General features: G+C 45.9%; 2 pseudogenes; one reads left to right on the forward strand and one right to left on the reverse strand.

The window, feature by feature from the left end:
- Window positions 1–1,426: 1,426 nt before the first annotated feature.
- Window positions 1,427–22,250, reverse strand: LOC119544549 (annotated as a pseudogene).
- A 190-nt stretch (window positions 22,251–22,440) lies between these two features.
- LOC119544550 overlaps window positions 22,441–26,492 on the forward strand; it is a 44,993-nt pseudogene continuing 40,941 nt past the window's right edge.

Raw genomic sequence — 26,492 nt, forward strand, 5'->3', positions numbered from 1 at the left:
GTGAATATCAAAGGGAATCTTGATAAAGCGGAGCAAAGTTGGAGGATTCACGTTCTCTGACTTCCAGGCTCATTTTAAAGCTGCAGTAATAAAGTCTGTGGTACTGGCAAAAAGGTTGACAAATTGATCAATGGAACAGAATAGAGATCCCAGAAATAAACTTGACTTGTCAACTGATTTTTAAAAATACGGTTTTATTGAGATATATTCACACACCCTACAACCCTACAACCATCAACAGTGTATAATCTGTTGTTCACAGTACCATCATGGAGTTGTGCATTCATCACCAAATCAACAGAATCAAGTGTGGAACCTTTTCCCTACTCAAATAAATAAATAAATAAATAAATAAATAAAATAAAAATAAAAATAGTAATAAATAAAAGTAAAAAACATTCCACCCCCCCATCGTGCCCTATTTTTCATTTAATTTTTGTCCCCATTTTTCTCATCTGTCCACATTATTCTTGCTTGCCTGGAAAAATACAGTCCCAAACTAAGTAGAGAAAATAGAGGGCGTTGCAGTAAATCTTTGTATACATTCTAATTAGCAATGCTTGGCTTCCATTAACCACACTTCATTGCGGTATCTATAGCAATTAGGATGCTATGTAAAACCTTACGTGTCCTGTTTACGCAATTGATACTTTCATTTAGTGTACCAAATTGTTTTTACCGAGTTTTTATGATATGGTTTTCAGAAATCCTGTCTAACGTGGCATTCTCTAATCATTACTTAAAGGGTTATTGTTTTCAAAGACAAGAGACTGTCTAATTATATCAAACAAAACACTCCTCCCAGGTGGTTTCCCATCGAAGCTCGAACCAGACCAGACCCTGCGTCGCTTCCGCAATCAGACGCGAAGGGACGTGCTCAAGGCTGTGTTCGCGTAGACGCTGCCTGCCGCCGCCTGCAGCCTTCAGAGCCGGTGCTGCGCTTGGATACGCAGCGTCGCCCGGGCAGCTGGAGGGTCTGTGCCCCCAGATGCGGGGCTCCGGGCCGCCGGGCAGACCCACCGCCATCCTCAGGGGTCTGTACTGTCGGCGCAGGACACCCTCTGCACCCGCCCCTGCAGGACCCCTGCTTTCCCCAGTCCCCAAACTGGAACCGTAGCGCCCGCCGCCGGCCCGCGCAGCCCGCAAGGGCCACCTGCCCCTCCCGCCCTTCCTCGCAGGCCCTGCGGACCCGACCGAGCGCGCCAGGCCGGGCCGGAGTGAGCAGGAAGCCCGAGGCCTTCTTGGTGCCCGACGCACGGGAACGTATCTCCCCTAGAGCCGTCCCCTCACCTCGCCTCTGCTCCGGCGGAGTCCCGCCCCCCACCCTGCGCCCGCTTCAGCCCCTGCTGCCCGTGACACTCCTTCCACGGCTGACCTGGGATGGGCACACCTGTCCCTCGGCCCTCAGAGCCACCCGGCAACCGTCTCACTCGGAGGCCGACGCTTGGGGCACGAGGGTCCGGCCTGGCAGGCGGTGCCTTCGTGCCACACACACTCCCTGAGCGGTGGGCGTCAGGTCCCCTGGGCTTTCGGAGCAACACCGCGCCTCGGATCCCATCCGCTCTCGGGGGAACCCCAGGCAGGGCCCGAAACGGAGGCCAGCAGGTCGTGGGCGTGGGGGCATGCTGTCCGCAGGCATCGTCTCCTGGTGGAGGGGCTGCCACTGGTGCGGGCAACTGCGATCAGTCTTGGCCTGGCAGGTGGCGCGGGCTCTTGGAGGGGGGCGAGGCTCCCGAGTCTCGGTGGGTTTCCCTGAGCGGGGCGGGCAGCTGCCGCGCTGGGGTGGGAACTCTTCGGGGCCCGGGGCCGTCTGTGGGCTGGCACCCGAGAAAGGCAATTGCCGCGCAAAGGCGGCAGTGTTGGGGCTTTTGGCCGGGATAAGGGCGGACGCTGCCCCACCTCCCCAGCCCCCCTGTAGCCCTCGCCCGCCGCCTCCCCAGCCCTCGCCCGGCACCGCCCCAGCTAGGCCTCGGGGCCACAGTGGATTCTGACCTAGACAAGACGCGCCCCAGGGCCAGGGGAAGATGATCGGCGTGGTTTCCAAGACTTGGTGAAAGCATCCAGCCCATGGAAGAACCGTCGGGGGTTCATAGTCCTAGTGGGCTATCATTTGGTGGTGGGGCCGAGAGTGCGCCATGCGGATCACTCTGGCAGGGAAACACAACCTCTGCAAACCTCCTCTCTAGAGTGACCCCCTGGTCAGTTTGTTTAGTCCGTCTCAACCCACTCACCTCCAAGTTGCAGGATATCCCGCGACTCATCTTGCTACGCTCTTATTCATCCGGGACAGGAAATCCAGGCACCCGGTAGACCCTCAGCCACCCTGGGCCTTCCCAACCCGAGGTAAGGAAGTCCAGGGGTCCTGCCAGATGTGGTGGGGTCGAAGTCGTCAGACATGGGCTCTCTGTGCTGGTGGGTGACAGTTGCACAAGCAGAGAGCACGCTTGCTCAGAGAGGCTCTGGCAGCCCATAGATGGTGCTGGGCTATTACTCCTTTCTGTTTTGCCAGTGTTTGACTTACATTTTTTCTGGCACCTTGACTTGGAGCATAAATATTTATGATCATTATTTCTTCTTTGTGAATTGCCCCTTTTACTAATAGACAGTGTCCTTCTTTATCTCATATTTTTTTTTTTTTTTTTTGTATTTACAGTCTATATTATCTGATATTAGTATAGCTAGGCCAACTTTTTTTTTTTTGGTTGCTTGCTTGCATGGAGTATCTTTTTCTATTCTTTTGCTTTCAACTTATTTGTATCTTTGGGTCTAAAATGAGTCTCCTGAAAACAGCATGTAGATGGATCATATATGTGTTTTTTAATCCCTTCTGCCAATCTGAGTCTTTTGATTGGGGAGTTTAATCCATTATCACTCAGAGTCATTACTGTAAACACAGTTCTTACTTCAAACATCTTATCCTTTGGTTTTTATTTGTCAGAACTATTTTTTCTTTCTTTTTATCCTTTTAGTTACCCTGATCAATACTCTTCAATTCTGTACCTTCCTCCTGGCCTCTGTCTCCTGTCTTTTCTTTTTAGCTGGCAGAACTCCCTTTAGTAGTTCTATTTGGGCTGGTCTCTCATTAACAAGCTATCTCAGCTTCTATTTATCTGTGAATATTTTAAACTCACCCTCATTTTTGAAGAACTGCTTTGCTGGATAGAAAATTCTTGGCTGGCATTTTTTCTCTTTCAGCATCTTAAATACATTGTACCAGTGCCTTGTTTTCTCCATGGTGTGTGATGAGAAATCAGCACTTAGTCTTATTTGGCTTCCTTTGTATGTGGTAAATTGCTTTTCTCTTGATGCTTTCAGAAATTTCTCCTTCTTTTCATCATTTGACTGTCTCATTAGGATGTGTCTTCAAGGGGGTCTAATGGATTTACTCTGTTTTGAGTATGTTGGGCATCTTTGATTTGCATATTTATGTCTTTTGTAAGGGTTAGGAAATTTTCAGCCATTATTTCTTCAAACATCCTTCCTGGCCCTTTTCCTTTCTTTTCTCCTTCTGGTGCACTCAGAATGAGTTTGTTTTTGCACTTTGTGTTGTCAATCATTTCCCTGAGACCTTGCTCAAATTTTTCTATGTTTTTCTCCATTTGTTCTTTTCTCTGTTCAAATTTGGTTGCTCTGTCTTCTAACTTGCTCATTCTTTTTTTCTGCCTCTTCAGATCTGTTTTGTGTATATCCAGTATATTTTTAATTTCATCTACAGTGTCTTTTATTTCCATAATGTCTGTTATTTTTGTATGTATTCTGTCAAATTCTCCTTTATGCTCTTCTAGTGCCTTCTTAATGGCCTTTATCCCTTTATACACATTTTTCTTTATTTCTTTGAATTTATTCAGGAGATTTTTTTGAACATCTTTGATTAGTTGTCCCAGGTTCTATGTCTCCTCCAACTTTTTGATTTATTCCTTTGACTGAGCCATTTCTTCTTGACATTTAGTGTGCCTTGTGAATTTTTGCTGCTATCTGGTCATCTGATTATCTTCATCTGATTATCTGGGTGTATTCTGAAGGTGGGTTTCTCTCTTGTCTAGGATTTAATTGTTGCCTTGGTTTGTGTTAAGGCATTGCTTTGACAGTTGAGTCTTCAGTATTTCTCACCAAAAACAGGGCTGGGTACCTGTGCAGGAGTTGTAGACCAGGCCCACTCTCCCTGAGTTTGGGTCTGGAAAGGCTCTGCAGAGTCCTGAAGTTTCCCCTGCACTTTCTAGCCTGCCCCGGCTCTTCAGTTACTTAGTCCCCAGAAGATGTTTACCTCCTTAGAGCCCCAGAGAATCTGCGAGTAGGGGCTGAAACTGTGGGGTTCCTGTGCTCTCACTTCACCAGACAAAATGTGGCTCCGTACTTGCAGCAGAGGACCCCCACGGCCACCCTCGTCTGCCGTCATCCCCGAGGAAAGGACTGGGCTGCCCGCTGCTGTTCCCTCAAGGGTGGGGGAAGGGCATCAGGACCCATGGCTGGAATTACAGTCTCTGCCCCCGTTTTCTCAGACTCTTCATCCATCACTGACCTGTGCCTTGAAATGCTGCCCACCCCCCCCCCCCCACCGGTTCCCCAACAGTTGATTCAGCAGTTTCTGCTTGGCTACCTGCTGCTTTGGGGAGAGGACTATTGTGCTGGTTTGAATGTATTATGTCCCCCAGAAAAAGCCATATTCTTTGATGCAATCTTGCAGAATAGTGGGGATTAAGTTGGAATGTTTGAATTAGGTTGTTTGCATGGAGATGCGCCCCACCCAACTGTAGATGATAACTGATGGGATATTTCCGTGGAGGCATGGCCCCACCCATTCGGGGTAGGCCTTGATCAGTGGAGCCATATAAATGAGCTGGCTCAAGGAGAGGAAACGGAGTGCAGCTGTGAGTGACGTTTTGAAGAGGAGCAAGCTTGCTAGAGAAGAACGTCCTGGGAGAAAGCCATTTTGAAACCAGAACTTTGGAGCAGATGCCAGCCACGTGCCTTCCCAGCTAACAGAGGTTTTCTGGACGCCATTGGCCATCCTCCAGTGAAGGTACCCAATTATTGATGTGTTACCTTGGACACTTTATGGCCTTAAGACTGTAACTGTGTAGCCAAATAAAACCCCTTCTTATAAAAGCCAATCCATCTCTGGTGTTTTGCATTCCGCAGCATTAGCAAACTAGAACAACTATGTTCTGCCCTTCCCTCCCTAATCCTACATTTGGAAACTCTTCCTCGCTGCTCTTTTGTATTCCATCATCCCCAGAGGCTTGAGTCTTGCTGTGGGTCCCTCTGGGCTTGCATCTCTGTGTCCAGATATAGATGGGGATCTCTTACTCCTGTGAGAGGTTTTATAGTCTGTGTCCCTGGTAGGAGGTGGGAGGGATCCTGGCTGCTACCTCTGGGAACTTCCTGAGCTGTGTGGTACTGAGTGAGGTGGCAGGGAGAGGACTGGCAGGTCCAGTATGGAAGTTTCCTACCTGATTTTTCTCTTTCTTTGATTTAGTATTTGTGGGATACTTCTCCAGTCTTTACATTCCTCCAGAGTTCTGAACAAGTGAGAATTGCTCCCTTTTCTCTGAGTCCCTGGAGAGAGGTTTCAAGTAACTGTCCTGCATTGCCATGTTCTAGCCAGTATTGACCTTTAAATGATCAATTAAGTTTGTTAACTATTTCTCTGTTTCAAGTGTTTCTTTGTGTTATTGCTGGTTAGTTGGTTTATAATCTACCTTATTCAAAATAATTTAAGGAGGTTTAACAATTCCTTTTGTTATAGTTTTACATCCTTTAAAACTCCATTAATTTGTTTTACTAAAATAACTTTTATTGGACACATCTCCATGAGATGTGCCTGAGAAAATTGCACTGGTTTCAAACGCAAATTCTTGGGTTTTTTAATTTTAAAAAGTTCTAATATTTTTATTGTGGTAACATGCACAACATAATTTTCCCTCCTTTTAGCCACTTTCAAGTATAAAATTCAGTGGTGGTGTTTAAATTCATGAAGTTGTGCTGTCATCACCACCATCCAATACCAGAAGAAATGATTGTTTTATAAAGTGAGGCTGTGTATATTCCAGGAACTCTATAGTTGAACCTAGAAAAATTCTTCTCAAGTATACTCTTCATTTTACTTTTAGATACTGTAATAGACTCATCTATTTTGTGGCTTGAATAATAATTTTAAACAACCTGAACTTGGTTATAAAAGATATTCCAACCTGGCTCAGTCCAAGACTGAAGAACCCACAGGCATGGATTTAGGCATGAGTTTAATCGGACTTACAGACAGGAGAGAGTTCTTCCCGTTGGAAGCCGGTGGGGAAAGATGGAAGTTAGTGCTCCACAAAGAGTGCTAGGAAGTGGTTTATAAGAGTTAGAGCAGAGACATTCTGTGAGGTGCGAGAGCAGAGTTTTGCAGGGTCTTGTGACACAGGGGTGTGATTTGTTATCAACATTGATCAGGGAGGAGATTTTTAATGCTCTGGTTATGGTACAGTTTGTATGCTATCCCCCCGCCCTACCCCTGAGAGGTCTCATGACCTTTAACATCTCTCTGGGTCAAGTCGGCAACTACATGAAATAACTCACTTCCACTATGGAGGGGAGGGGGCATGGACCCTGGGTTCTCACACTGGGTTACCTCTAATCTGTGTTCTGGCCCTATTAATCTGGTTCTTCTAGATATTTCCTATAAGCAGAATCATGCAATATTTGTCCTTCTGCATCTGGCATATTTCACCCAACACAGTGATTTCAAGGTTCATCCATGTTGCAGCATATGCCAAAATGTCATTCGCTTTTACAGAAGAATAACATTCCATGGTATGGATAGACCACATTTTGCTTATCCATTCCTCTGTTGGTGGGCACTTGGGTTGTTTCCAACTTTAGGTTATTGTGCAAAATGCTGCTGTTGAACATTGGTGTGCAAGTATCTATTCAAGTCCCTGTTCTCAATTCTTTTGGAGTGTACACCCAGGAGTGGAATTGCTGGGTCATATGACAATTCTGTGTTTAACTTTTTTGAAGATCTTGCCAAACTGTTTTCCATGGCATCTGCCCCATTTTATACTCCCACCAGGAATGCACAAGGTTTCCAATTTCTCCACATATTTGCCAACACTTATTTCCATTTTTTAAAATAACAGCTACCTTAGTGTGTGTAGTATCTCATTTTGGTTTTGATTTGCATTTTCCTAATGACTACTGATATTGAGCATCGTTTCATGTACTTATTGCCATCTACATATATTCTTTGGAGAAATGTCTTTTGCTGTCCTTTGCCTTTTTTTAAGTTTCAATGCAATTTTATTGAGATGTACTCAAACACCATAAAGTATACAATCAGTGGCACGCAATATCATCATACAGTTGTGCATTCATTGCCATAATCAATTTTTGAGCATTTTCATTACTCCAAAATAAAGAAAAAGAAATATAAAAAATTAAAAACATAAAAAAGAACTCCAAAACTATCCTATACCCCTTGTCTTCCCTATTATTTATATGTTTTTTCATTGTTTTATTATTCATCAGCCCATACACTGGGAAAAGGTAATGTCAGTTACCAGGATTTCACTATCACATGATTACCTGATAAAAGCTATATAGTTATACAATCTTCATCAAGAATCAAGTCAACTGGATTACCATTCAACAGATCTTGGTATTTCCTTCTAGCTATTCCAATACACTAGAAACTAAAAAGGAATATCTACATAATGCATAAGAATAACTTCCAGATTGAAATCTCAACTCGATTTGAGATCTCTCAGACACTGAAATTTTGTTTCATTTCTTTTCCCCCTTTTGGTCAAGATGGTATTCTCAATTCCATGATGCCAGGGCCAGGCTCATCCCCGGGAGTCCCATCCCTCATTGCCAGGGAGACTTATACTCTGGGAGTCATGTTCCATGTAGGGGGGAGGGTCATGTGTTTGTTTGCAGGGTTGGCTGAGAGAAAGGCTTTGCCCATTTTTTTTGAGAGTACAAGAAATCATCAGCTTTTATTTCAGTGCATTTAAGTAGAAGCCTTTCAGATCTTGATAAATGAAATAATCTTAAGTACATTTCCTCTTTCTGATAAACAATACTATGTCCATTTTAGTTTTCTCAGTTGGCATATTTGCAAATCCAAAACAATAAATCTAGACTACTAATACTTATCTGAAAATGACATTAAGAAATAAAACAGACAAGAAAAGGCCATATGAAATGACATAAAATCTGCTTTCACTTGTAGGGAGCCTCCAGAATGAGAATATTATATTGGTATTTTTCCATTCTGTTTTAAAACGGATATCAGTATCTTGTCTGGGAAAGTATAACCAAGTTTTTGGTATATAATTTTGTCTTTACCTAATATTGCAAATAAGGTTTTCTCACTGAACATCTCTTCACAAAATACAAACAGAAATTTAAATTCAGATTTTTTGTAAATATTAAAACCTAGTTTTGGCAAAGGTTTAAATGACTAGCTCTACTGTGAATTAGACAAAATGTATCAGCAAATGTGTGCAATGCTGCCTTTTTTCCTTACAAACAGGCCTATTAACCATTACTTAATTGAAAGGCACTATGTTAACTCTCCCAGGAGTGCCAAAGTGACCTCATAATAGCCATATGTCCTTGTATATAGGTTGATTGACTTTGAAACTAAGAAATATAACAGATACGTTATCAAAGAATGTCTTCATAATTTTAGAAAGGCTTCAATTTCTTTGAGTTGTTTTGTTTAGAAATGAAATAATACTCTTTCCATAGACATACCTAGCATAGCAACTAATACAGAATAGGAAGTCATTACATGGTGATAAATAAATCTACCAAACATAACTATAAAGAATATAGTTTGCATTTGCAGCAGATTTGTTAATTTTTATGAAGCAGATTTATTTTCCTACAATGAAGATAATTGGGCAAAGTTCTGTCATTCTTTGGAAACATATAAAGATCCCTGTTTATAGGCAAAAATAAATTTTAGGTCTGCACTTGAAAAGGAAAAAGCAAACCAAAAACAAAACCAAGCAAACATAAAGCATAAAACAAAAAGCAAACTAGCAAGGAGAATTTCACATGATGACACATACTCAAAACTGAAAAAAGAGACATGTCCAACTCCTAAAGCGAAAATTAATGTCAGACAATCCAAGAAAATAAGGCAGATACCAGTAGTACTTAGTTTTCTTCAGACTGTAAAATGTATTTCAAAATGAAAAGATATCAAAATGTGGGCAGCTCCACATTAAAAATAGAAAACTATGTTTCCCCAACGAGACACAGAAACAACCCTAATTCTCCCCAACTCTAAAATATTTAAGTATTTTTGGGTTAATCTTGCTCCTACACTCCCTACTGCCTTGTAGGAAATCAACAACTGCCTTGGTTAGAGAACAAATGTTACCATTCTCAATCCACTTTTTTCATTTCATCACATTTTAAAACTACGTGGCTATGAGAGGCATAAAATGAACAGATACACAAAGTAGATACAGACATCTTAATTTTAAGAAGGTTTGATTTTTATTATTTTGAGTACAACAAAAAAATGGAAAGATAAATATTTTGGAAAATTTTCTAAGAAATAAATGTGGCAAAATTATTCTTGGTATCCTAAAAGACAGCTGTGTGCTCAGTGTTGTAAGGATTTCAGTTATTTTATGATTTGGTTTGTGATCATATGCATTACCAGTATTGACATAGAAAATAACTTCAGTGTTACCTACAACCTGAAATAAACAGCCACATTCCTGTTTTAGGTGAACAATCCATGAAGCAAATGCTTTCCAAACATCTCTCTCATATACAGATTTCTACCATTCTTTATTGTTGTTAAAGATTCATTTTACAAATTTACAAGTTTTTGTCTTAAATTTGTGAATATATCTTATGATATTGTAAAGAGGTTTTGGTTAATAATTAATTTTCAAAGCTAAGATATTATTTGTTTTCGCAGTGGAAAACTTCATCTAAATTTAAGATAGAGTACATACTTGCATCAGGCAGTAAGATCTATATTCAGAGACATTTTATGTTATATAATGATATCAGTGCATTTAAATAACTGATTTTGGTTTATAACATAATTCTATTCAATTATGCTTTCAATGAGGAAAGTTTAATAACTAACCAGAGAGATAATTTCTCAAAAGTGGAAAAAAAGTTTGAATGAAACTGGCTGACATTAAAAAATCCTTTCTAAACCTTAAGTTCTACGATTCTGAGAAGTAAATGTAAAATTTGTTTATATCTACTAAGATTTATCTTCACAAAAATATTTAATTTCTTATCTAATGCTGTAATTTGTTTGTATATTATAAATATTACTGTGTTTTCCATAGCTCATTCTTTTAAAAAATGTTTTGTTTTTAAAAGAAATACTTTTTTTTTTTTGCCTTTTCTGAACTGGAAGTAATAAAAAGTGCTGCTTACTATGAATTACAAAAAAAAATATACAGCATACAAACACACACACAACCTTGGGGACATTGAGGCACAAAATCCTTGACACACCAGAGGTACATGAAAGACATTTAACTAAAGGGGTTCTTTATATAATGTCACATCACAGCTTTTAAGATTTTCTTGGTAATACTCATGCAATATGCATAAACAATATGGTTGTAATTTGGCAAAATCTGATGAGATTGCAAGCAAGGAAAAATTAGGCAATCCTGTTAGGAAGAAAACTGTATGTCTTTTCTTCTTAACTTTTAAAAACCTATAAAAGCTGTAACTTCTTCCATATAAAAAGGCTGATGACCTAAAGCTCAAAACTAGTATAACAGTTTGCTGTTTTAGTTGGCTGTCAATTATTGACTGTTCCTTCATTTCACATAAGGGTTAACCTTGTTTAGTGACATAAATTTACATTGTTTTTCCATGCAAGTAAAAAAATGTTTATAAAAGTCAAATAAAGGCAGAACCAATTACATGCAAAACTGCAACACATCTTGCTTTTTAATAATTTGAACACATTATTTTGCATCACATATGTATATGTAGAAAATGTTTAAATGGAAATAAAGCATTCCCTTGAATTAAATTACAGAGTTTAGTATAAAAATTATCTCTTTGTAGGGAGCTCTCAACACCCAATATTAAGCAATAGCATCTGGTTTCTGCAGCACTCATCATGGGGGTGCATCTCCAGATAGAGAGGATAGGTGGAAGAAGGCTGTCTGTTTATAGGCCCATGTGTAAACACTGAGGACTACTGTCTCTTCTTCTTGGAGAACAGGCACCCTGGCACATCCATTAATTAACCTCCATTAAGGGTGCACTCCAAGTTTATAATCCAGCACTGTGTTCTATCTTACCACGACAGCTACTTCTTTTAGTAGTCTTTGACGCTGACTCTGGCATGAGGTTTACGGATATATTTGTATACAACCTATCAACCAATATTTTTGGTGTATATAAATTGTTCAATCTATCAATGTACTGGTGTTCTTTTGAATACTTTAATAATTTATACTGCCCTAAAAACTGGACTTCACCTTGATGGTGATGAGGAATAGACCTGTATTTTCCTAAAACCTCCTCTGGTCTTGTCACATTATATCCAGCATAGTGAATTCTATTCCAAAGGTCGTCATTTTCTCCTCCCCATCCCCAGAAGACATTAGGAAAGCAATTGCTCTTTCTAAATTGTTCCACTGTCAGTCCACTTACACCACCAAAAAACCCTTTATGTGGAAGAATATATATGTAAATATCCAGCTTTGCTGAAAAATGACATGGCATTTCTCCACATCCATAATAGTTTTGGTCATTTTCTTGTAGATGATCCACATTATGGAAAATTATGCAGCCCCAGACACTCTTTCATGGCCTCTTTGAAGCCCATGTTGACGAGTATTATGCAGTCAAATGGTTTGTGCCAGTCTGTTCAATGGCATAAAAGCCAAATTCCAACCTCTGTTTCTGGAACATTTGAATCAGGTGCAAGAAAAAAATTGGAAGATATTCATGGCAATTACGGAAAGGAATGAGAACTGCCGCCTTCCAACTGGATTTACAGTCTTTTGGCCTCCAGGGACCTCCTGCCTCAATATCTAAATCGTTGGAGAAGAGGTGATGAATTTCATCAAAACTGACTTTGCTTGCATTGACTTTGAGGAATCCCCACATGTAAGGCAGATTTTATGGGCAAGGGAGGTATGGTGAATATGTGAAATTTTCCAGAAGATACATTGTTCTTTGAACAAGTTAATCACTTGAATTATTGCATTCAGGATAATCTGCACCGTTGGGTGTAGTGTTTTTATTTGTGTACAGCCTGATCATATGTCCTATTGTCTTCACATTTTCTCTCAACATAATACCTCCAGCTTGTACCATAAAGAGGTATGTATCTGCGATGCCCAGAGTCACACAGATGAGCTAAAGACAAGACTGAGGAGAGGGAAAAGAAGGCGGCAAAGAGGGAACCACAGACTCACATCAACCACCACAGCACAGACATCTTCCTCTTCTTGACCAGTGGCTCAGGCTGTGCTCTCAGGTCAGACTCGGGAGCACTGCCCAGGCCCTAAACTTCCATGGATGTGCTAAGAACGCCAAGACTGCAGTGGGGTCCTCGCGGGAGGGCCTGGGGGACAGGTTCTGAGCTGGAAGGAGGCAAGGGGAGGGAGAGGGCAGAATGAATGGGAGGCTGGAGAGTCGGAGGAGGGGAGGTGTGGAAGGACCGAGGGCACGGGAGACAAGAGGTCATTCAGGACAGGGTCCCGGGGAGGGAGGGACATGAGAGGCCCGGGAAGGGCGAGGATGTGTGTTCCATCAGCCAGCCAGAGACGGGAGGACGGGCTGCAGGGGGAAGAGGCGCAGGCTGCTGATGGCCTGGAAGATTATGGGCTTCCAGGGGGTGGAGTCCCAGAAGCTACAGCCCAATGTGCGGATGCAACCAAACATGGAACACAACCACCATATCAGTATAAGCCAAGATTGGAAAAGGAGTTAAGCAGAAAGGATTTGTGGGAAGTCCTATTGTCTCATGGCTTTGACCCCTGTGTGCTTCATGAAAAGCCAATGGAATTTCTGCAAGATCTTTATAGACAGAGCCGTTGCCAGTCTGGACTGGAGGAGACGGACAAGGAACAAACTGAAGGAAAAATTTCTTCAAGGACAGAGCCATGGAGGTTGAGGTCTGGAGTCAAGAGGTCTCAGGCTGGGAGAGCAGAGCAGCCCACATGCATGGAAAGGGTGAGTTTGCCCTGGAGGTTGAGGGCGGGCCTTCTGCCTCGATGCTCAGGGAATGCTTTGCCACCCCAGGTCCCAAAGAGGGTGGAGCACATTCCCAGGGAATTGGGGAGAGCCTGGCTGCCACCACACTGTTCTGAAGGGATTGAGCATGTGCCCTGGAGATGGAAAGGAATCCGGGTGCTACCCCAATGTTTGAGGAGGGTGGGGCTGAGAAGGTGGTCTCCGCAATGTATCGATATGTTGGAGCACTCACCCAAGCATTTGGAGAGGAAAGGGCTGCCGCAAAGGCCCTTAGGAAGGGTTAGACTCCCGCTTTCTCAAGCCCCAAGGATGCAACCTCGCTTTGTTAATGACTCTCAGACTGAAATCTAATGGAGTTTGTCCTGCAGGTTTTAGGAACTGTTTTGGTCCCCTAAACCCTGTTTTCCTTACTGTTTCTCCTTATGGCAATGGGAATGTTTATCCTATGGATGTCCCTCCTTTGTATATTGGAAGCACATAACTTGTTCTACGTTCACAGATCCACAGCTAAAGGAGAAGTATGCGTTAGGACTGCCCACGCCTATAATTGATTTTGATGGGATCTTGTACTTAACTGTTGTTACTGAAATGATTTAAGTATCTGTGATATTGTTGTGGGATGAATGTATTTTCTATATGGAAAGATAATGTCATTTTGGGTTCCAGGGGGTGGAATGTGCCAGTTTGAATGTATTATGTCCCCGAAATGCCATTATCTTTGACGCAGTCTTGTGGGGCAGACATTTTAGTGCTGATTAGATTGGAATTCTTTGAGTGTTTCCATGGTAGGTGCCCCACCCCAACTGTAGGTGATAACTCTGATTAGATATTTCCATGGAGGTGTGGCCCCACCCATTCAGGGTGGGCCTTGATGAGTGGAGCCATATAAATAAGCTGACAGGCAGAGAGAACTCAGTGCAGCTGTGAGTGATGTTTTGAAGAGGAGCTACAGCCAAGAGGGACACTTTGCAGAAAGCACAGGAGCTGCAGATGAGAGAGTTTGGAAACGGCCATTGAAGGCAGACTCTTGCTCCAGAGAAGCTGAGAGAAGACAAATATCCCAAGTGCAACTAAGAGTGACATTTTTGAGGAACTGCAGCCAGAGAGGAATGTCCTGGGAGAAAGCCATTTTGAAACCAGAACTTTGGAGGAGATGCCAGCCACGTGCCTTCCCAGCTGACAGAGGTATTCCAGACACCATTGGCCATCCTCCATGAAGGTACCCGATTGCTAATGTGTTACCTTGGACACTTTATGGCCTTAAGACAGTAAGTGTAACCAAATAAACCCCCTTTTATAAAAGCCAATCCATTTCTGGTGTTTTGCATTCTGGCAGCATTAGCAAACTAGAACAGAAACAGATCAGTAAATATGACTATCCATGAATATATCAGCTGCATGGAATGCACCACACCAATTGTTGTTTTCCCCAGCTTTGGATGCAATGTGGTGAGGTCAACTTTTCCCTCACGTCTCCATTTCCCCCCATTTTCCCTCTTCCATGGGTCTCTGGCTGCCTGTGGCTGCCCAGTTAGGGGTCACATTGGCCACTTCGCCTTAACAGAGATTTGGAGCGGGGTCTGGGGAAGCATAGTGTTTCATTTTCCCAGGGACTTGTATGGAATCTGTGTCCCTGGACATCAGAGGGAATTGCTTCCATCAACACAGCACAGCCCTCCAGAAAACTGTGGAAAATGGCCAGTAGATCCATGTGTCCTCATGGAGATGGCCAAGATGCTTCAAAAGGATAGAGACCAAGTTGCAGAAGGAGACACAGAACAGAGCATAGCCCCATTTTGTTAAATAAGTAATGATAAAAGAACACCTACAACTTTCTCTGTTTCAACATATGCCCATAAATGCATAGAGAAGGGTCTGGAATACTGAACATCAAACTGTTTGTGAAGGGTTGAATCATGTTCCTGCAAAGACTCATTCAAGTTCTAATTCTCAGTCCAATGGGATGTAAGCCCATTTGTAAAATGGGGCCTTTGAAGACCACACTAAGATGAAGCCAAACTGAAGCAGGGTGGGTCTTATTCCAGTATGACTCGAGTCCTTCATGTGAAGAAAATGTGGACAAGGCTGTAGGAGGGAGCCAGAGACAAAAGAAGACAGATGACCACATGCTGGAGGCAGAGGTCGAGCCATCACCAGGGCCACAGACTTTGAAGAAATCATGACCTCTTGAGACCTTGATTTTGGACTTCCAGTCTCCAAAACTTAGACATAAATCCCTGCTCTTTAAGCCAACCATTGTGTGGTATTTGTCACAGCAGTCTTAGCAAACAAAGACACTGATGTTTGCAGTGGCCCCTGGGAGGGGAGTGGGATTGTGGGATGGGTGGGGGGGGGCTTTACCTTTCTGCATTATCGACAGATTTACCCATAACCGTGCATTCAGGGACAACCTGTCCTGGGTGGCCACTTACAGAACAACTTCCCACTCAGCACTGGCCACAAGCTGCAGTTCCCTCATTGTTCTCCTGGGAGAAAGATTGGGAGAAATAAATGAGAGGAAGGAAAATTTTTTGTCAAATATTTAGATTTCCTATTACCAGTATTGCCTGTCAGTTTCCACAGAGATGGTGCTCAAGCCCAGCTGCCAAGTGGTGAGAATCTGCATCTCCTTATCTGTGCCACTCAACACCAGCATCCCCACTGAGATCTGTGCACAAGCCTGCCCTTCTCTGAGAGACCAGCTGAGCAGTCCTCTGGGCCCTCTGAGCCACTAACTTCAACTTGGTCTTAATTCAAGCAAAGCCAGTTGGATGACTGCAGCATCCTCATGGGTCTCCCCTGTCCAGGTGCCTCCCTCCAGGCCACCTGCCACCCCAAGCCTGCAGGGATTTTATTAAGACACAAAGCACATTGTGCTCTGGCTCTGAAAACTCCCTCCAGAGGCTCCCACAGAAGATGAGTGTCCCCACTCTGTCTCCACCTTCCTGCTTTGCTCTGGCAGCCCACCTCCCAGCTCTCTTGCCTGAGGGAGTCAGCCTTTCCTGGCTGAATCTTGGGCATTGTTCAGGGTCGATGGTCACTTTCCCAGAGAGGCTAAGGCCAGTGTTGAATCTTTCTTGTTCACTATCAGAGAGTTTTAATAGTAGCAGGGTTGATGGGTGGATGGAAGGATGGAGGGAAGGATGGTGAGGTGGATGGGTGGGTGGGTGGAAGGTAGGAAGAAAGGAAGGAAGGAGGAATGGATGAATGAATGGATTGCAGGAAAGGAAAGAGGATGGAGAAATGGATGGAAGAAGGATGGATAGATGGATGGAAGGAGGGAGGGGTGGATAGAGAGAGCAAGGGAGAGAGGGAAGAAGGGATGGATGGATGGATGGGGAGATGCATGCATAGATAAAGAAAGCCTGTCTGTATTGGGAAGAAAGAGCAGCAGCAGATTGTGGCCATCTTTAAATCAATGGGAAGTTGTGTTGGGGAATATTGTGGGGCAGTGAGTTCTGGGGGTTAGAGCTGGGAGGCCCTGGACAGCTTTGCAGCCTGGCTGCTCTCTCTGTCTCTTGCTTTGCTGTCCCTGCTGCTCTCTGCCAGTGGCCTCTGAACCTCTGACACCCACTGGGCAGTGCCCTCTGCATCAGTTCTGGGGATTGGCCTTTGGCAGTTAATGAATGTGCCATGCCTGGTCAAGTTGCCCGCACTTGGATCAGTTGGGTTTCCAGGCACAAAGCAAGGTGTTGGGGTGAGGGTGGCAGTGGCCTGGGCAGGTCCATCTCAGAGGGGCTATTGAGGTAGCATTCCCTGTGCCTCCCATAACAATCCAGTGAAACTCCACAGCACCCACATCAAGCCCTAGGTGATGGAGTGAGTGCTGGTCCCCCAGCCCTCCACTGCTCACATATCTGCTGACCCTCTTGCCTGGTACCAGCGTGCCCAGCTCTTTTGAATGCCCAAGTGCCCAGAATTGTCCCCCTCTTGGTGACATCACATGGAGTAAGACAAAAGACAGCAAACAGTTGCCATCAGGATTTGCTTTCCCAGGACTACCATGGGGCATGTTCTGGTCCCCATGTACCCTGAGATCAGAATGCAGACGTACCACCCACTGGAAAGAAGCATTTGCATTGGCCTCAGCTGGTGACTTTAACCATCTTCTGCCTTTCCTCTCGCTTCTCCAGCAAATGTCAGTGGTGTGCCTTCTTTAGGCCAGACTGCTGTAAGCACTGGGGATGCATCAGCGGACTCATGTGGAGAAAGGGGCAGGTGATGCTTAAGCAAGGTGAGATGGAGAGTGAACAATGGACGGAGCCAATGAGTGGTGGTCTCCTTTGTCAGCAGGAAGGGGCTGGGCATGTGGGTGGCTGCAGGGTTAAATAGGGGCCATCAGGTTGGCCAGTGCAAAGGTGGGATTTGAGCAGAGACTTGGCAGAGGAGAGGGCAGGAGCCATTCGGGTGCTTAGAGAAGAGCAGCCCAGGTCCCAGGGCCGGCTGAGCCTGGAAGCTGGAGGAGCAGCAGGCAGGGCCGTGAGGCTGGGCAGGCCAGGGAGAGGCAGGTGGCAAGATAGAAGGGGCGGCTGCAGCCAGATTTTCTGGGCCTGGACAGACGGTGCACAGGCACTGGTTTTCACTCTGCATGGAAGGGGTGTGAATTGCGGGTTTTGTGCCATGTGTGGTAAGAATGTTTCAGGTTGCAAAGGATCACAGTGGCTGCTGGGTTGAGGACAGACTGCAGAGGGTGAGGGTGGCCGTGGTGCACAAGCCAGGAGGCTCCAGCGGGAATCCATGCGGGGGTCCTGGCCAGGAAGTGAGGCTTGGATGGGCCCCGATCTGCATTGGAGTTGGAGCGAGACCATTTGCTGGTGGCTCAAGGGTGGGGCTGAGAGGATGCTCCAGGAGGATTCCCAGATTGCTGCCTTGAACAATGTGTGTTTTAAAAGTAGCCAAAGTGGAGGGTGCTCCACCCTCATAAATCTAGGGTGGCCTCCCGGAGGCTGCCTGGACACCAGGGTCAGTTCAGGGTGTAGGGCTTGGAGCCCCTTGTGCCTTGCTGGAGGTTTTCAAGGGCAAAATGAAGCCCAGAAACTTGTTCCATGCCTGATCCCCACTTATTCATATCTAAGTGGAGGAGCGGGTCTACAAAGACGCCCCTCAGTCAGCCTTTGCAGTTTGCTCTTTCTTTCAGCTTTTGTAGAAGCCAGTGTCTGCATTTCCTCTCAAGGCAGTGACAAATGACCACAAGCTTGGTGGCTTTAAATCACACAGATTTGTAATCTTACAATTCTGGAGGCCAGCAGGACTGTGGTCCTTCTGAAGGCTCCAGGGAGAACCAGCTCTTGGCCTCTCCTGGTTTCCAGAGGCTGTGGTACCTCAGCTCGTGGCCTCTTCCTCACACTGCACCAACCTCTGTCTCCATCTTCTCATCTCCTTCTCTGACTCTCACTTTCTCACCTCCTCCTATAAGGCCCCTTGTGGCTGCCTCAGATAATCCAGGACAACCTCCTGTCTCCAGGTCTATCACTTCCTCACATTGGCCAAGTCCCTCTGGCCATGGAAGGCCCCGTATTTGTGGGTTCCAGGGATGAGGAAGTAGGCATCTTTGGGGAGCGTTATTCTGCCCCCACAGCTGGTTGACCTGCAGAGGGCAGGTCTAGGGGTGTCTGTGGGCCTGGAGTCTGGCCTGGGGCCCCAGGCACCCAGCTCAGCCTGTGCCACCTCAAGTCTGCACCATTGTCTGGGCCAGGACTTTGCAGAACTTTCTTCTCAGGAAGCAGAGCTGCATGGGGGGGCCTGTGAGTCCCCTTTCTGGAGAAAAGGGAAGGGAAGGGTGCAGGGGAGGGGGCCACAGTCCAGGAAGGAGATGTGTGCGGTGGCCATCAGCACAGCCTGGGGTGCAGCGGGTTATCAGCAAATGCCCACTCCTCCAAACCCCAAGTTCCACCCATGCTACCGAAGCCCAGGGCCCCACACGCCCCCTGCTCATGCTGCCACCATGCTGTCCCCTCTATCCAAAGGGCTCCTGCCCCTCTGTGGCCTCACTCGATGTGGCCCAGACACAGAGGGAAACCTTTCCTGAGTCCTGCCTCCACTGCTCTGATGGGCTCACGGAAAATGTATGGGATGTATGAATAAATAACAAATGCAGGTTGACATATGAAAGGGTCCCAGAGCAGGGGGTGGCCTGGGAGACACTGGGTATTGTGTCATGCTTCAAAGGCCTCTGGATCTCACAGGGGAGGCCCCCGTGGTCTCCTCCAACCAGCCACCACCTGGAGCTGGGTGTAAGGTTTGCTGAGTATAAGCCTTTTCTGTGGGCTGGGAGGGCTCCCCAAGTGCTGCCTTTCACCTAAGCCAACGACTGAGCAGCTCCCCTTGGCTTCCGCCACGCTTCTCTGAGGGAGAGGCCAGGCTTCCCTGCAGGCCAGCTGCCTTGATGATGGAGGCTGATGGCACCTCCAGGAAGCAGATGCTTCACAGATGCCAGGCAAAGGGGAAGGGCTGGATCTTGTGTGCTTTTACAGGCTGGTGCCCAGCACCCTGCCTGCACATTGGAGGTACCCGAGAAAAATCATGTCCTCCCTCCCGGCTCTTGCCCAGGGTCTGTGCAGTTATCAAAACAGGCCAGGGTCCAAAGGTGCCATGTTTACATGATGTACCTCTAAATCCTGGCCCCAGACTTGTGGGTGCAAGGGTGCCCTTTCCAACCAGCACTTCCTCTTGGGACCATCCCAGCAGCCAGCTGGCACAGACTGAGTCTGAGTGCCTCCATCTCCTAGTCTTGTGGACTCCTTGCTTGGGATGCGGGGTCTGTGTTGTCAAGAAGTCCAGCCTTCTTTTACCCTAGCAGACTTTGTTCTTTCTTCCTAATAAGGACAGGCTTTTTTTATCTATGCACCCTGCCATTTTCAGCAGGCTGAGCCACCCCCAACTCTGGGAGACCTACCACTTCCAGCCATGTGGGGAGATGTCTGGCCTGAGCAGGGCCAGAGAACAGCAGGTGTGTGCTGGCTGGATCAGGAAAGGTGCAGAGGCAGGTGTGAGGGGCTTCAGGCCAGGACTAGGAACATCAGTACAGGCAAAGTGTGGCACTTGGGCCAGTCGTGGGCTCTGGGTGGGAGGGCAGATTATGTCTGATGGCCTCGTCTGGGGGGCTGATTGTGTCCCAGCATCCAGAAGGTAGTGTGTGTGCCCACCCAGCCCCCAGCCCCTCATGCAGGGGTGAGGCTGGGACCCTGAGAGCCTGCTCCCCCTCCCCACCAGGAGTGGGCTCTGCCAGCCCTGGGGGGCTGTGGGCACAGGGTTGTTCTCAGGCACGTCAGATGCTGACAGACATGGAATGGGCAGTCGGGGTTGGGGTGGAGCAAAAAGACTCCTTCACTACTGAGGGCAGAGCATCTGCGCTGATGGGGGCTGTAGCTCTGCATCCATGCCAGCCTGGAGAAGACCTGCAAGTGCCCAGGTGTGATTTGCAGTCACAGCCAATAAAGCGGGACCTGATGATAATCAAGGAGGCCCTTGGTCAAAATGATCCATCCTCCTGGTGGAACAGTTGGAGCTGGAGGAGGAGGCCGGCAGCTGACAGCTGACGACTTGGTGTCATCGAATCCCACACAAGACTTGGGGAACACACAGAGGCTCCCCCAAGAGGGTTCTCAGGGCTGCGGCGGCTGCATCTCCCTAGGTCTGGCCGAGGCCACTTGGCTGCTCTGCAGACTCATGCTGTGGGGACTCACACCACAGGTCCAGTGGGCCCCTGAAGACAGACGGACAGACAGATGAATGAGCAGAGAGAGCCTGGACAAGCAGACACCACCACGGAATGGGGCCAAGTTAGAAAGAGCACCTGAGATGTGACACTGGCTTGCCCCGACACCCCCTGAGGGAGGCTCTAGGCCGGGTCTGTGCAAGGCCCTGGGAGAGCTTCCTGGAGCCGCCCTGTCCTGCTCGTCTGAGTGGGGCAGGGTTACTCCTGGGCTGCCCTTCTGGGTCCTTGCCCTGGGCACCTTCTGGCTTCATCTGTCTTAGCTGAGCGCCAGAGACGGGTAAGTACCAGGACATCCAGCACCACATCGAGGAGATGCTGGGCCTGAGTCCTGTGCGCCCTGGCCAGGAGCAGGCAGAGTCTGTGTCAGAGTGGGTCCCCCCTCCCAGGACAGGGCACATGATGGAGAGCTTAGGAGGCCCAGGGGCTGAGACTCGCCAGGTTCTTTTGGCCCCACAGCAGACACTGGGGCCCTCTGAAGGTGGAACCACATGGCCTGGAAGGGCCCAGGCTGTGACCGAGTCAGGGCCACCCCTGCTGGGCCACCTGTGGGAGGTGCTGAGCCCTCCCCCATACCCCTCCTCCACACCTCTCCCTCTCCACCTGCCCACAGGACCTTGTTCCCCTGACAACCCTCCCTCAGGTGACGGGGAAGGGGCAGTGCAGGAGCCCCCAGGCATAAATGTGGATTGTGTCCCACAAGCACCCACTGCCAGGCTGCTCATGGTGTGCCTGGCTACTGCCCATGTCTTAGTGGTCTGGATAGTTTGCTAGAGGACAGCAGTGAGGACCAGCGTTTCTAGGGCAGTTGCGATGCGCTCGGCCGTAGCTGAAACCTCGCATGCGACAGTCCTTCACCTGGCACCAGCCCCTGAAGATCCTTGCTGTCCTTTCTGCCGTTTTCTCTTAGTCATGTCTTAGTTCATTTCATGCTCTGGGCAGAAGGTGAAAGAATGTGAGGGGGGAGTCTCCTGCCCACCCCCAAGCCTGGTTGGCTTGGGGTTTACAGATGGGAAGATGTGCTGTCCTCGGTGGGGATGGATTCCTTGTCCAGGGCTCAGTGGCTTGGCTGAGTTGGGGCTGCTGTGCAAAGCCAAAGAGGGCAGGATGGCGAAATGGTTGCTGCTGCCTCCCTGCGTAAGCCTGGGCAGGTTGCACCCCTCAATCCCTTGAGGCCCCCATTTGACATCTTTCCCGCTGCTCTGAAATGAAATGATGGCTGTTCCCCTGGAGAGAGAGAGTCACAAAGCAATGGGCTGAGAGCCCCACTTGAGCCCCTGACTTACACACAGCTCAGCTTCAGCTGCAGAGCTTTGTCACTGACAGGGGAGTGGTGCATGCCTGCTCCCCACGAATGGCGGCTGGCAGTGGGGAAAACTGGAGAGAACTCCAGAATCAGGCATCACTGGAAATGAGAGCTGCTCAGGTGAAAGACCAGCCCACATGCCAAACATTGGTTGAGCCTCCACAGCTTCATCCACAGTGCACGTAGAATAAGCTCCCTCCAGTCTCTCAGTGAGCATGAGAAGATGGCAAAAACTAGGCTGAGAGGTAGGCCCTGCTCTGTGAGGGGGTCCTCCTAACCCCTGAACACTGCTGAAGCTCAAAGCCCTGCTCCAAGGTCATTTGTTTGGAAAACAAGGGAGTGGGGGCTTGAACCTAGACATCTGAACCCTGTGCATGTAGCAGCTGCTATTGTCCAGCCAGGGACCTTCAGCTGCAGAAGGGTGACTGTGACTGAGGTGTGAGGCCAGCCCCTCCCAGCACTCAGATGAGAGGTGCAACCCTAAGGGAACCTTGAAAGCCACCCTATCCTTGCCACCCATATGCTCATTGCTCAGGGAGGAGTGAAGAAAGTTTAGTTCCCTCTGAACCTCACCAGGTGGGCCCACAGGCTTGCCCCTGCTTCAAACCTTACAGTATTGCAGGTAAATACATATTTTAAGGGATATATGAAGTGGACTTGTGGGTTTGCAGGGGATCCTCTGAGAGAAGGGGGCCTGCCTACTACTGCACATTTCCTGGGGCAACCATGGCTGCTAGGAGAGGGGCTGCAGCATTCAGGCACCACACTTGTCAGGAGGTGGGCAGCTTCTCCACTTCTGCAGCAGCCTGAGAGATGACTGCCACCTGATCTGGCTAAACCTGAGGCTCCTTGGAGAGGGGGGTGGTGTCTTTCTCTTCCTTGTCCCTTTCACTTCTCTCTCCCCCTCCAGTATATGCAACATACACTTCCTTAGCAGTGAAGGCATGGCACACCCTCTGAGTGAATGAGGAAGGCAGCCCATGGGCACACTTGAAAGAACCTTAGCAGGGGGCCAGCCAGCCCTGGGTCTGAGCTGGACCAGGCCCTGGCAGCTGGGCAAGGGATCAGAGCTCTCAAAAGCCAGGTCTGCAGAGATTTGGGGTCCCCAGGAAGGAGAGGAGATGACATAGGCATGTTGCCAAGGAGCTTTACAACCAGTGAAGGATATAAGATCAGGGTTTGAAAAAACTGATGGGAGATGAGTTAAGAGTTCATTTCAGCAGACACACCTGTGCAACTTCCCCAGGATCCATAGATGGCCACGAGTCCACCAACAGTGGCTCCCCGGAAGGAACGAGGGTGAGGTCTGCCTACTGTGTGCCTTTGGAACTGTGTTCCATGGGCACCTTTTCCAATAATGAATAAACATTAAATTTATTATTTATTTTTAATTCTGGCAGAATAACATAACAAAATCATTTTTAAGTGGACAGTTCTTTAACGTAAAGAACACTGACAAGACTGTGTAATATTCACCACTATTTCCAGACTCTTTTCTTCATCCCAAACTAAAGCTCATACTCCTCAAGCCATAACCCCCATTCCTCCTACTCTCACCTCTAGTAACCACTATTCTTTCTGTCTCTGTGCTTTTGCTGATTCTAAGTATTTCACATCAGAGAAATCATACAATATTTGTCCTTTTGGATCTGGCTGATTTTAATCAACACAATGGCTTCAAGCTTCATCCATGGTGTAGCATTTACCAGCACTTCACTTCTTTTTATTGCTGAATAAATTCTGCAAGGCTTGTGTGTGTCTTGTTCTTCTATTACCCCTTGTGCTGGTCTGTATATATTATGTCCCCCAGAAAAAACATATTCTTTGATGCAATCTTGTGGTTGATTAGGTTGGAACCTATTGGTTGTGTTTCCATGGAGATGTGATTCAATCAGCTGTGGGTGAGACCTTTCATTGGATCATTTCTATGGAGGTGTTGCCCCACACATTCAGGGTGGGTCTTTATTGGATCACTGGAGTACTTTAAAAAGAGCCACACAGGCCCAGATGCAGAGAGTAACTTAGAGTGACATTTTGAAGAGGAGCTGCAGGTAAGAGAGGACAAAACACCTCAAGAGCAACATTTTGGAGAATGCCATTTTGAAATGCAACCTAGGAGCAAGCAGATGCCAGCCATGTGCCTTCCCAGCTAACAGAGGTTTTCCAGACACCATCAGTGCTCTTCAGTGAAGGTAGCCTACTGCTGATGCCTTTGTTTGAACATTTGCATGGCCATAAGACTAACTTTGCAACCAAGTAAACTCCCTTTATAAAAACTAATCCATTTCTGGTATTTTGGAAGAAATTTTAGGAGTCAAGAATAACCTATGTAGTTACCTTTTCCAATTTTCTTTATTTATTCTTATAGCTTTGACTTACTGCTTAGTGTCCTTTCATTTCATCCTGGAGGACTCCCTTTAGTATCTCTTTTAGAGTTGGTCTTCTGGTAATGCACTCTCTCAGCTTTTTCTTATCTTTAAATGTCTTAAATTTTCCTTCACTTTTTTTAATGAACTCTTTTTTTTTTAAATCAACTGTATAAAAAATAAAAAATTAAAAAAATTAAAGAAAACATACAGTAAAAGAACATTTCAAACAGATCATAACAAGGGAGTAAGAAAAAAACAACTAACCTAAAATAACTACTTTAATTCGAACATGATCCTACTCTACCCCAAGAAAGTAGCCTAATATAGCAACATTTCTGTGAACTTGTTCCTACTATACCCATCAGAAATTAACAGACCATAGCCATTCTTGGGCATTCCCAGAATGTTAAATTTACCCAAGATAGCTTATGTGTTCTTATTGGATTATCTTTCCCCCTTCCTTAATTGCTCTCTATTGCTAGTTCCCCTACATTCTACATTACAAACCATTTGTTTTACATTTTTCAAAGCTCACATTAGTGGTAGCATGCAATATTTCTCTTTTTGTGCCTGGCTTATTTCGCTCAGCATTAAGTTTTCAAGTTTCATCCACGTTGTCATATGTTTCATGACATCATTCCTTCTTACTGCTGTGTAGTATTCCATTGTGTGTATATACCACATTTTATTTATCCACTCATGTGTGAAGGACATTCAGGTTGCTTCCACCTCTTGGCAATCGTGAATAATGCAATTGTGAATAATGCAATTGTGAATAATGCTGCTGAGAACATTGGCATGCAGATATCTGTTCATGTCACTGCTTTCAGATCTTCCGGGTATATACCGAGAAGTGCAATTGCTGGATTGAAGGGTAACTCTATATCTAGTTTTCTAAGGAACTGCCAGACTGACTTACAGAGTGGCTGAACCATTATACAGTCCCACCAACAATGAATAAGAGTTTCAATTTTTCCACATCCCCTCCAGCATTTGTAGTTTTCTGTTTGTTTAAAGGCAGCCATTCTAATTGGTGTGAGATGACATCTCATTGTGGTCTTAATTTGCATCTCTCTAATAGCTAGTGAAGCTGAACATTTTTTCATGTGTTTCTTGGACACTTGTATTTCCTCTTCAGAGAACTGTCTTTTCATATCTTTTGCCCATTTTATAATTGGGCTGTCTGTACTATCATCATTGAGATGTAGGATTTCTTTACATATGCAAGATATCAGTCTTTTGTCAGGTACATGTTTTCCAGAACTTTTTCCCATTAGTTGGCTGCCTCTTTACCTTTTCGACAAATTCCTTTGAGGTACAGAAATTTCTAAGCCTGAGGAGTTCCCATTATCTATTTTTTCTTTTGTTGCTTGTGCTTTGGGTGTAAAGTCTAGGAAGTGGCCATCTAATGCAAGGTCTTGAAGATGTTTCCATACATTATCTTCTAGGAGTTTTATGGTTCTTTCTTTATATTGAGCTATTTGATCCATTTTGAATTAATTTTTGTGTAGGGTGTGAGGTAGGGGTCCTCTTTCATTCTTTTGAATATGGATACCCAACTCTCCCAGCCCCATTTGTTGAAAAGACCGTTATGACCCAGTTCAGTGACTTTGGGGGCCTTATCAAAGTCTAGGTTGTTCATGTGTTTCCAGGAAATTCTCCATTTCCTCTACATTATCCAGTTTTTTGGTATACAGTTGTTCATAGTATCCTCTTATAAGTTTTTAAATTTCTTTGGGATCCACAGTAATGTCACCTTTCTCATTCATTATTTTGTTTACATGGGTCTTCTCTCTTTTTGATTTTGTCAGTCTAGCTAGGGGCTTGTCAATCTTGATCTTTTCAAAGAACCAACTTTTGGTGTTATTTGTCCCCTCTCTCTCTCTCTTTTTTTCTCTATGTCATT

This window comes from Choloepus didactylus, chromosome 9 (genome assembly GCF_015220235.1).
Source record: "Choloepus didactylus isolate mChoDid1 chromosome 9, mChoDid1.pri, whole genome shotgun sequence".
Lineage (NCBI taxonomy): Eukaryota > Metazoa > Chordata > Mammalia > Pilosa > Megalonychidae > Choloepus > Choloepus didactylus.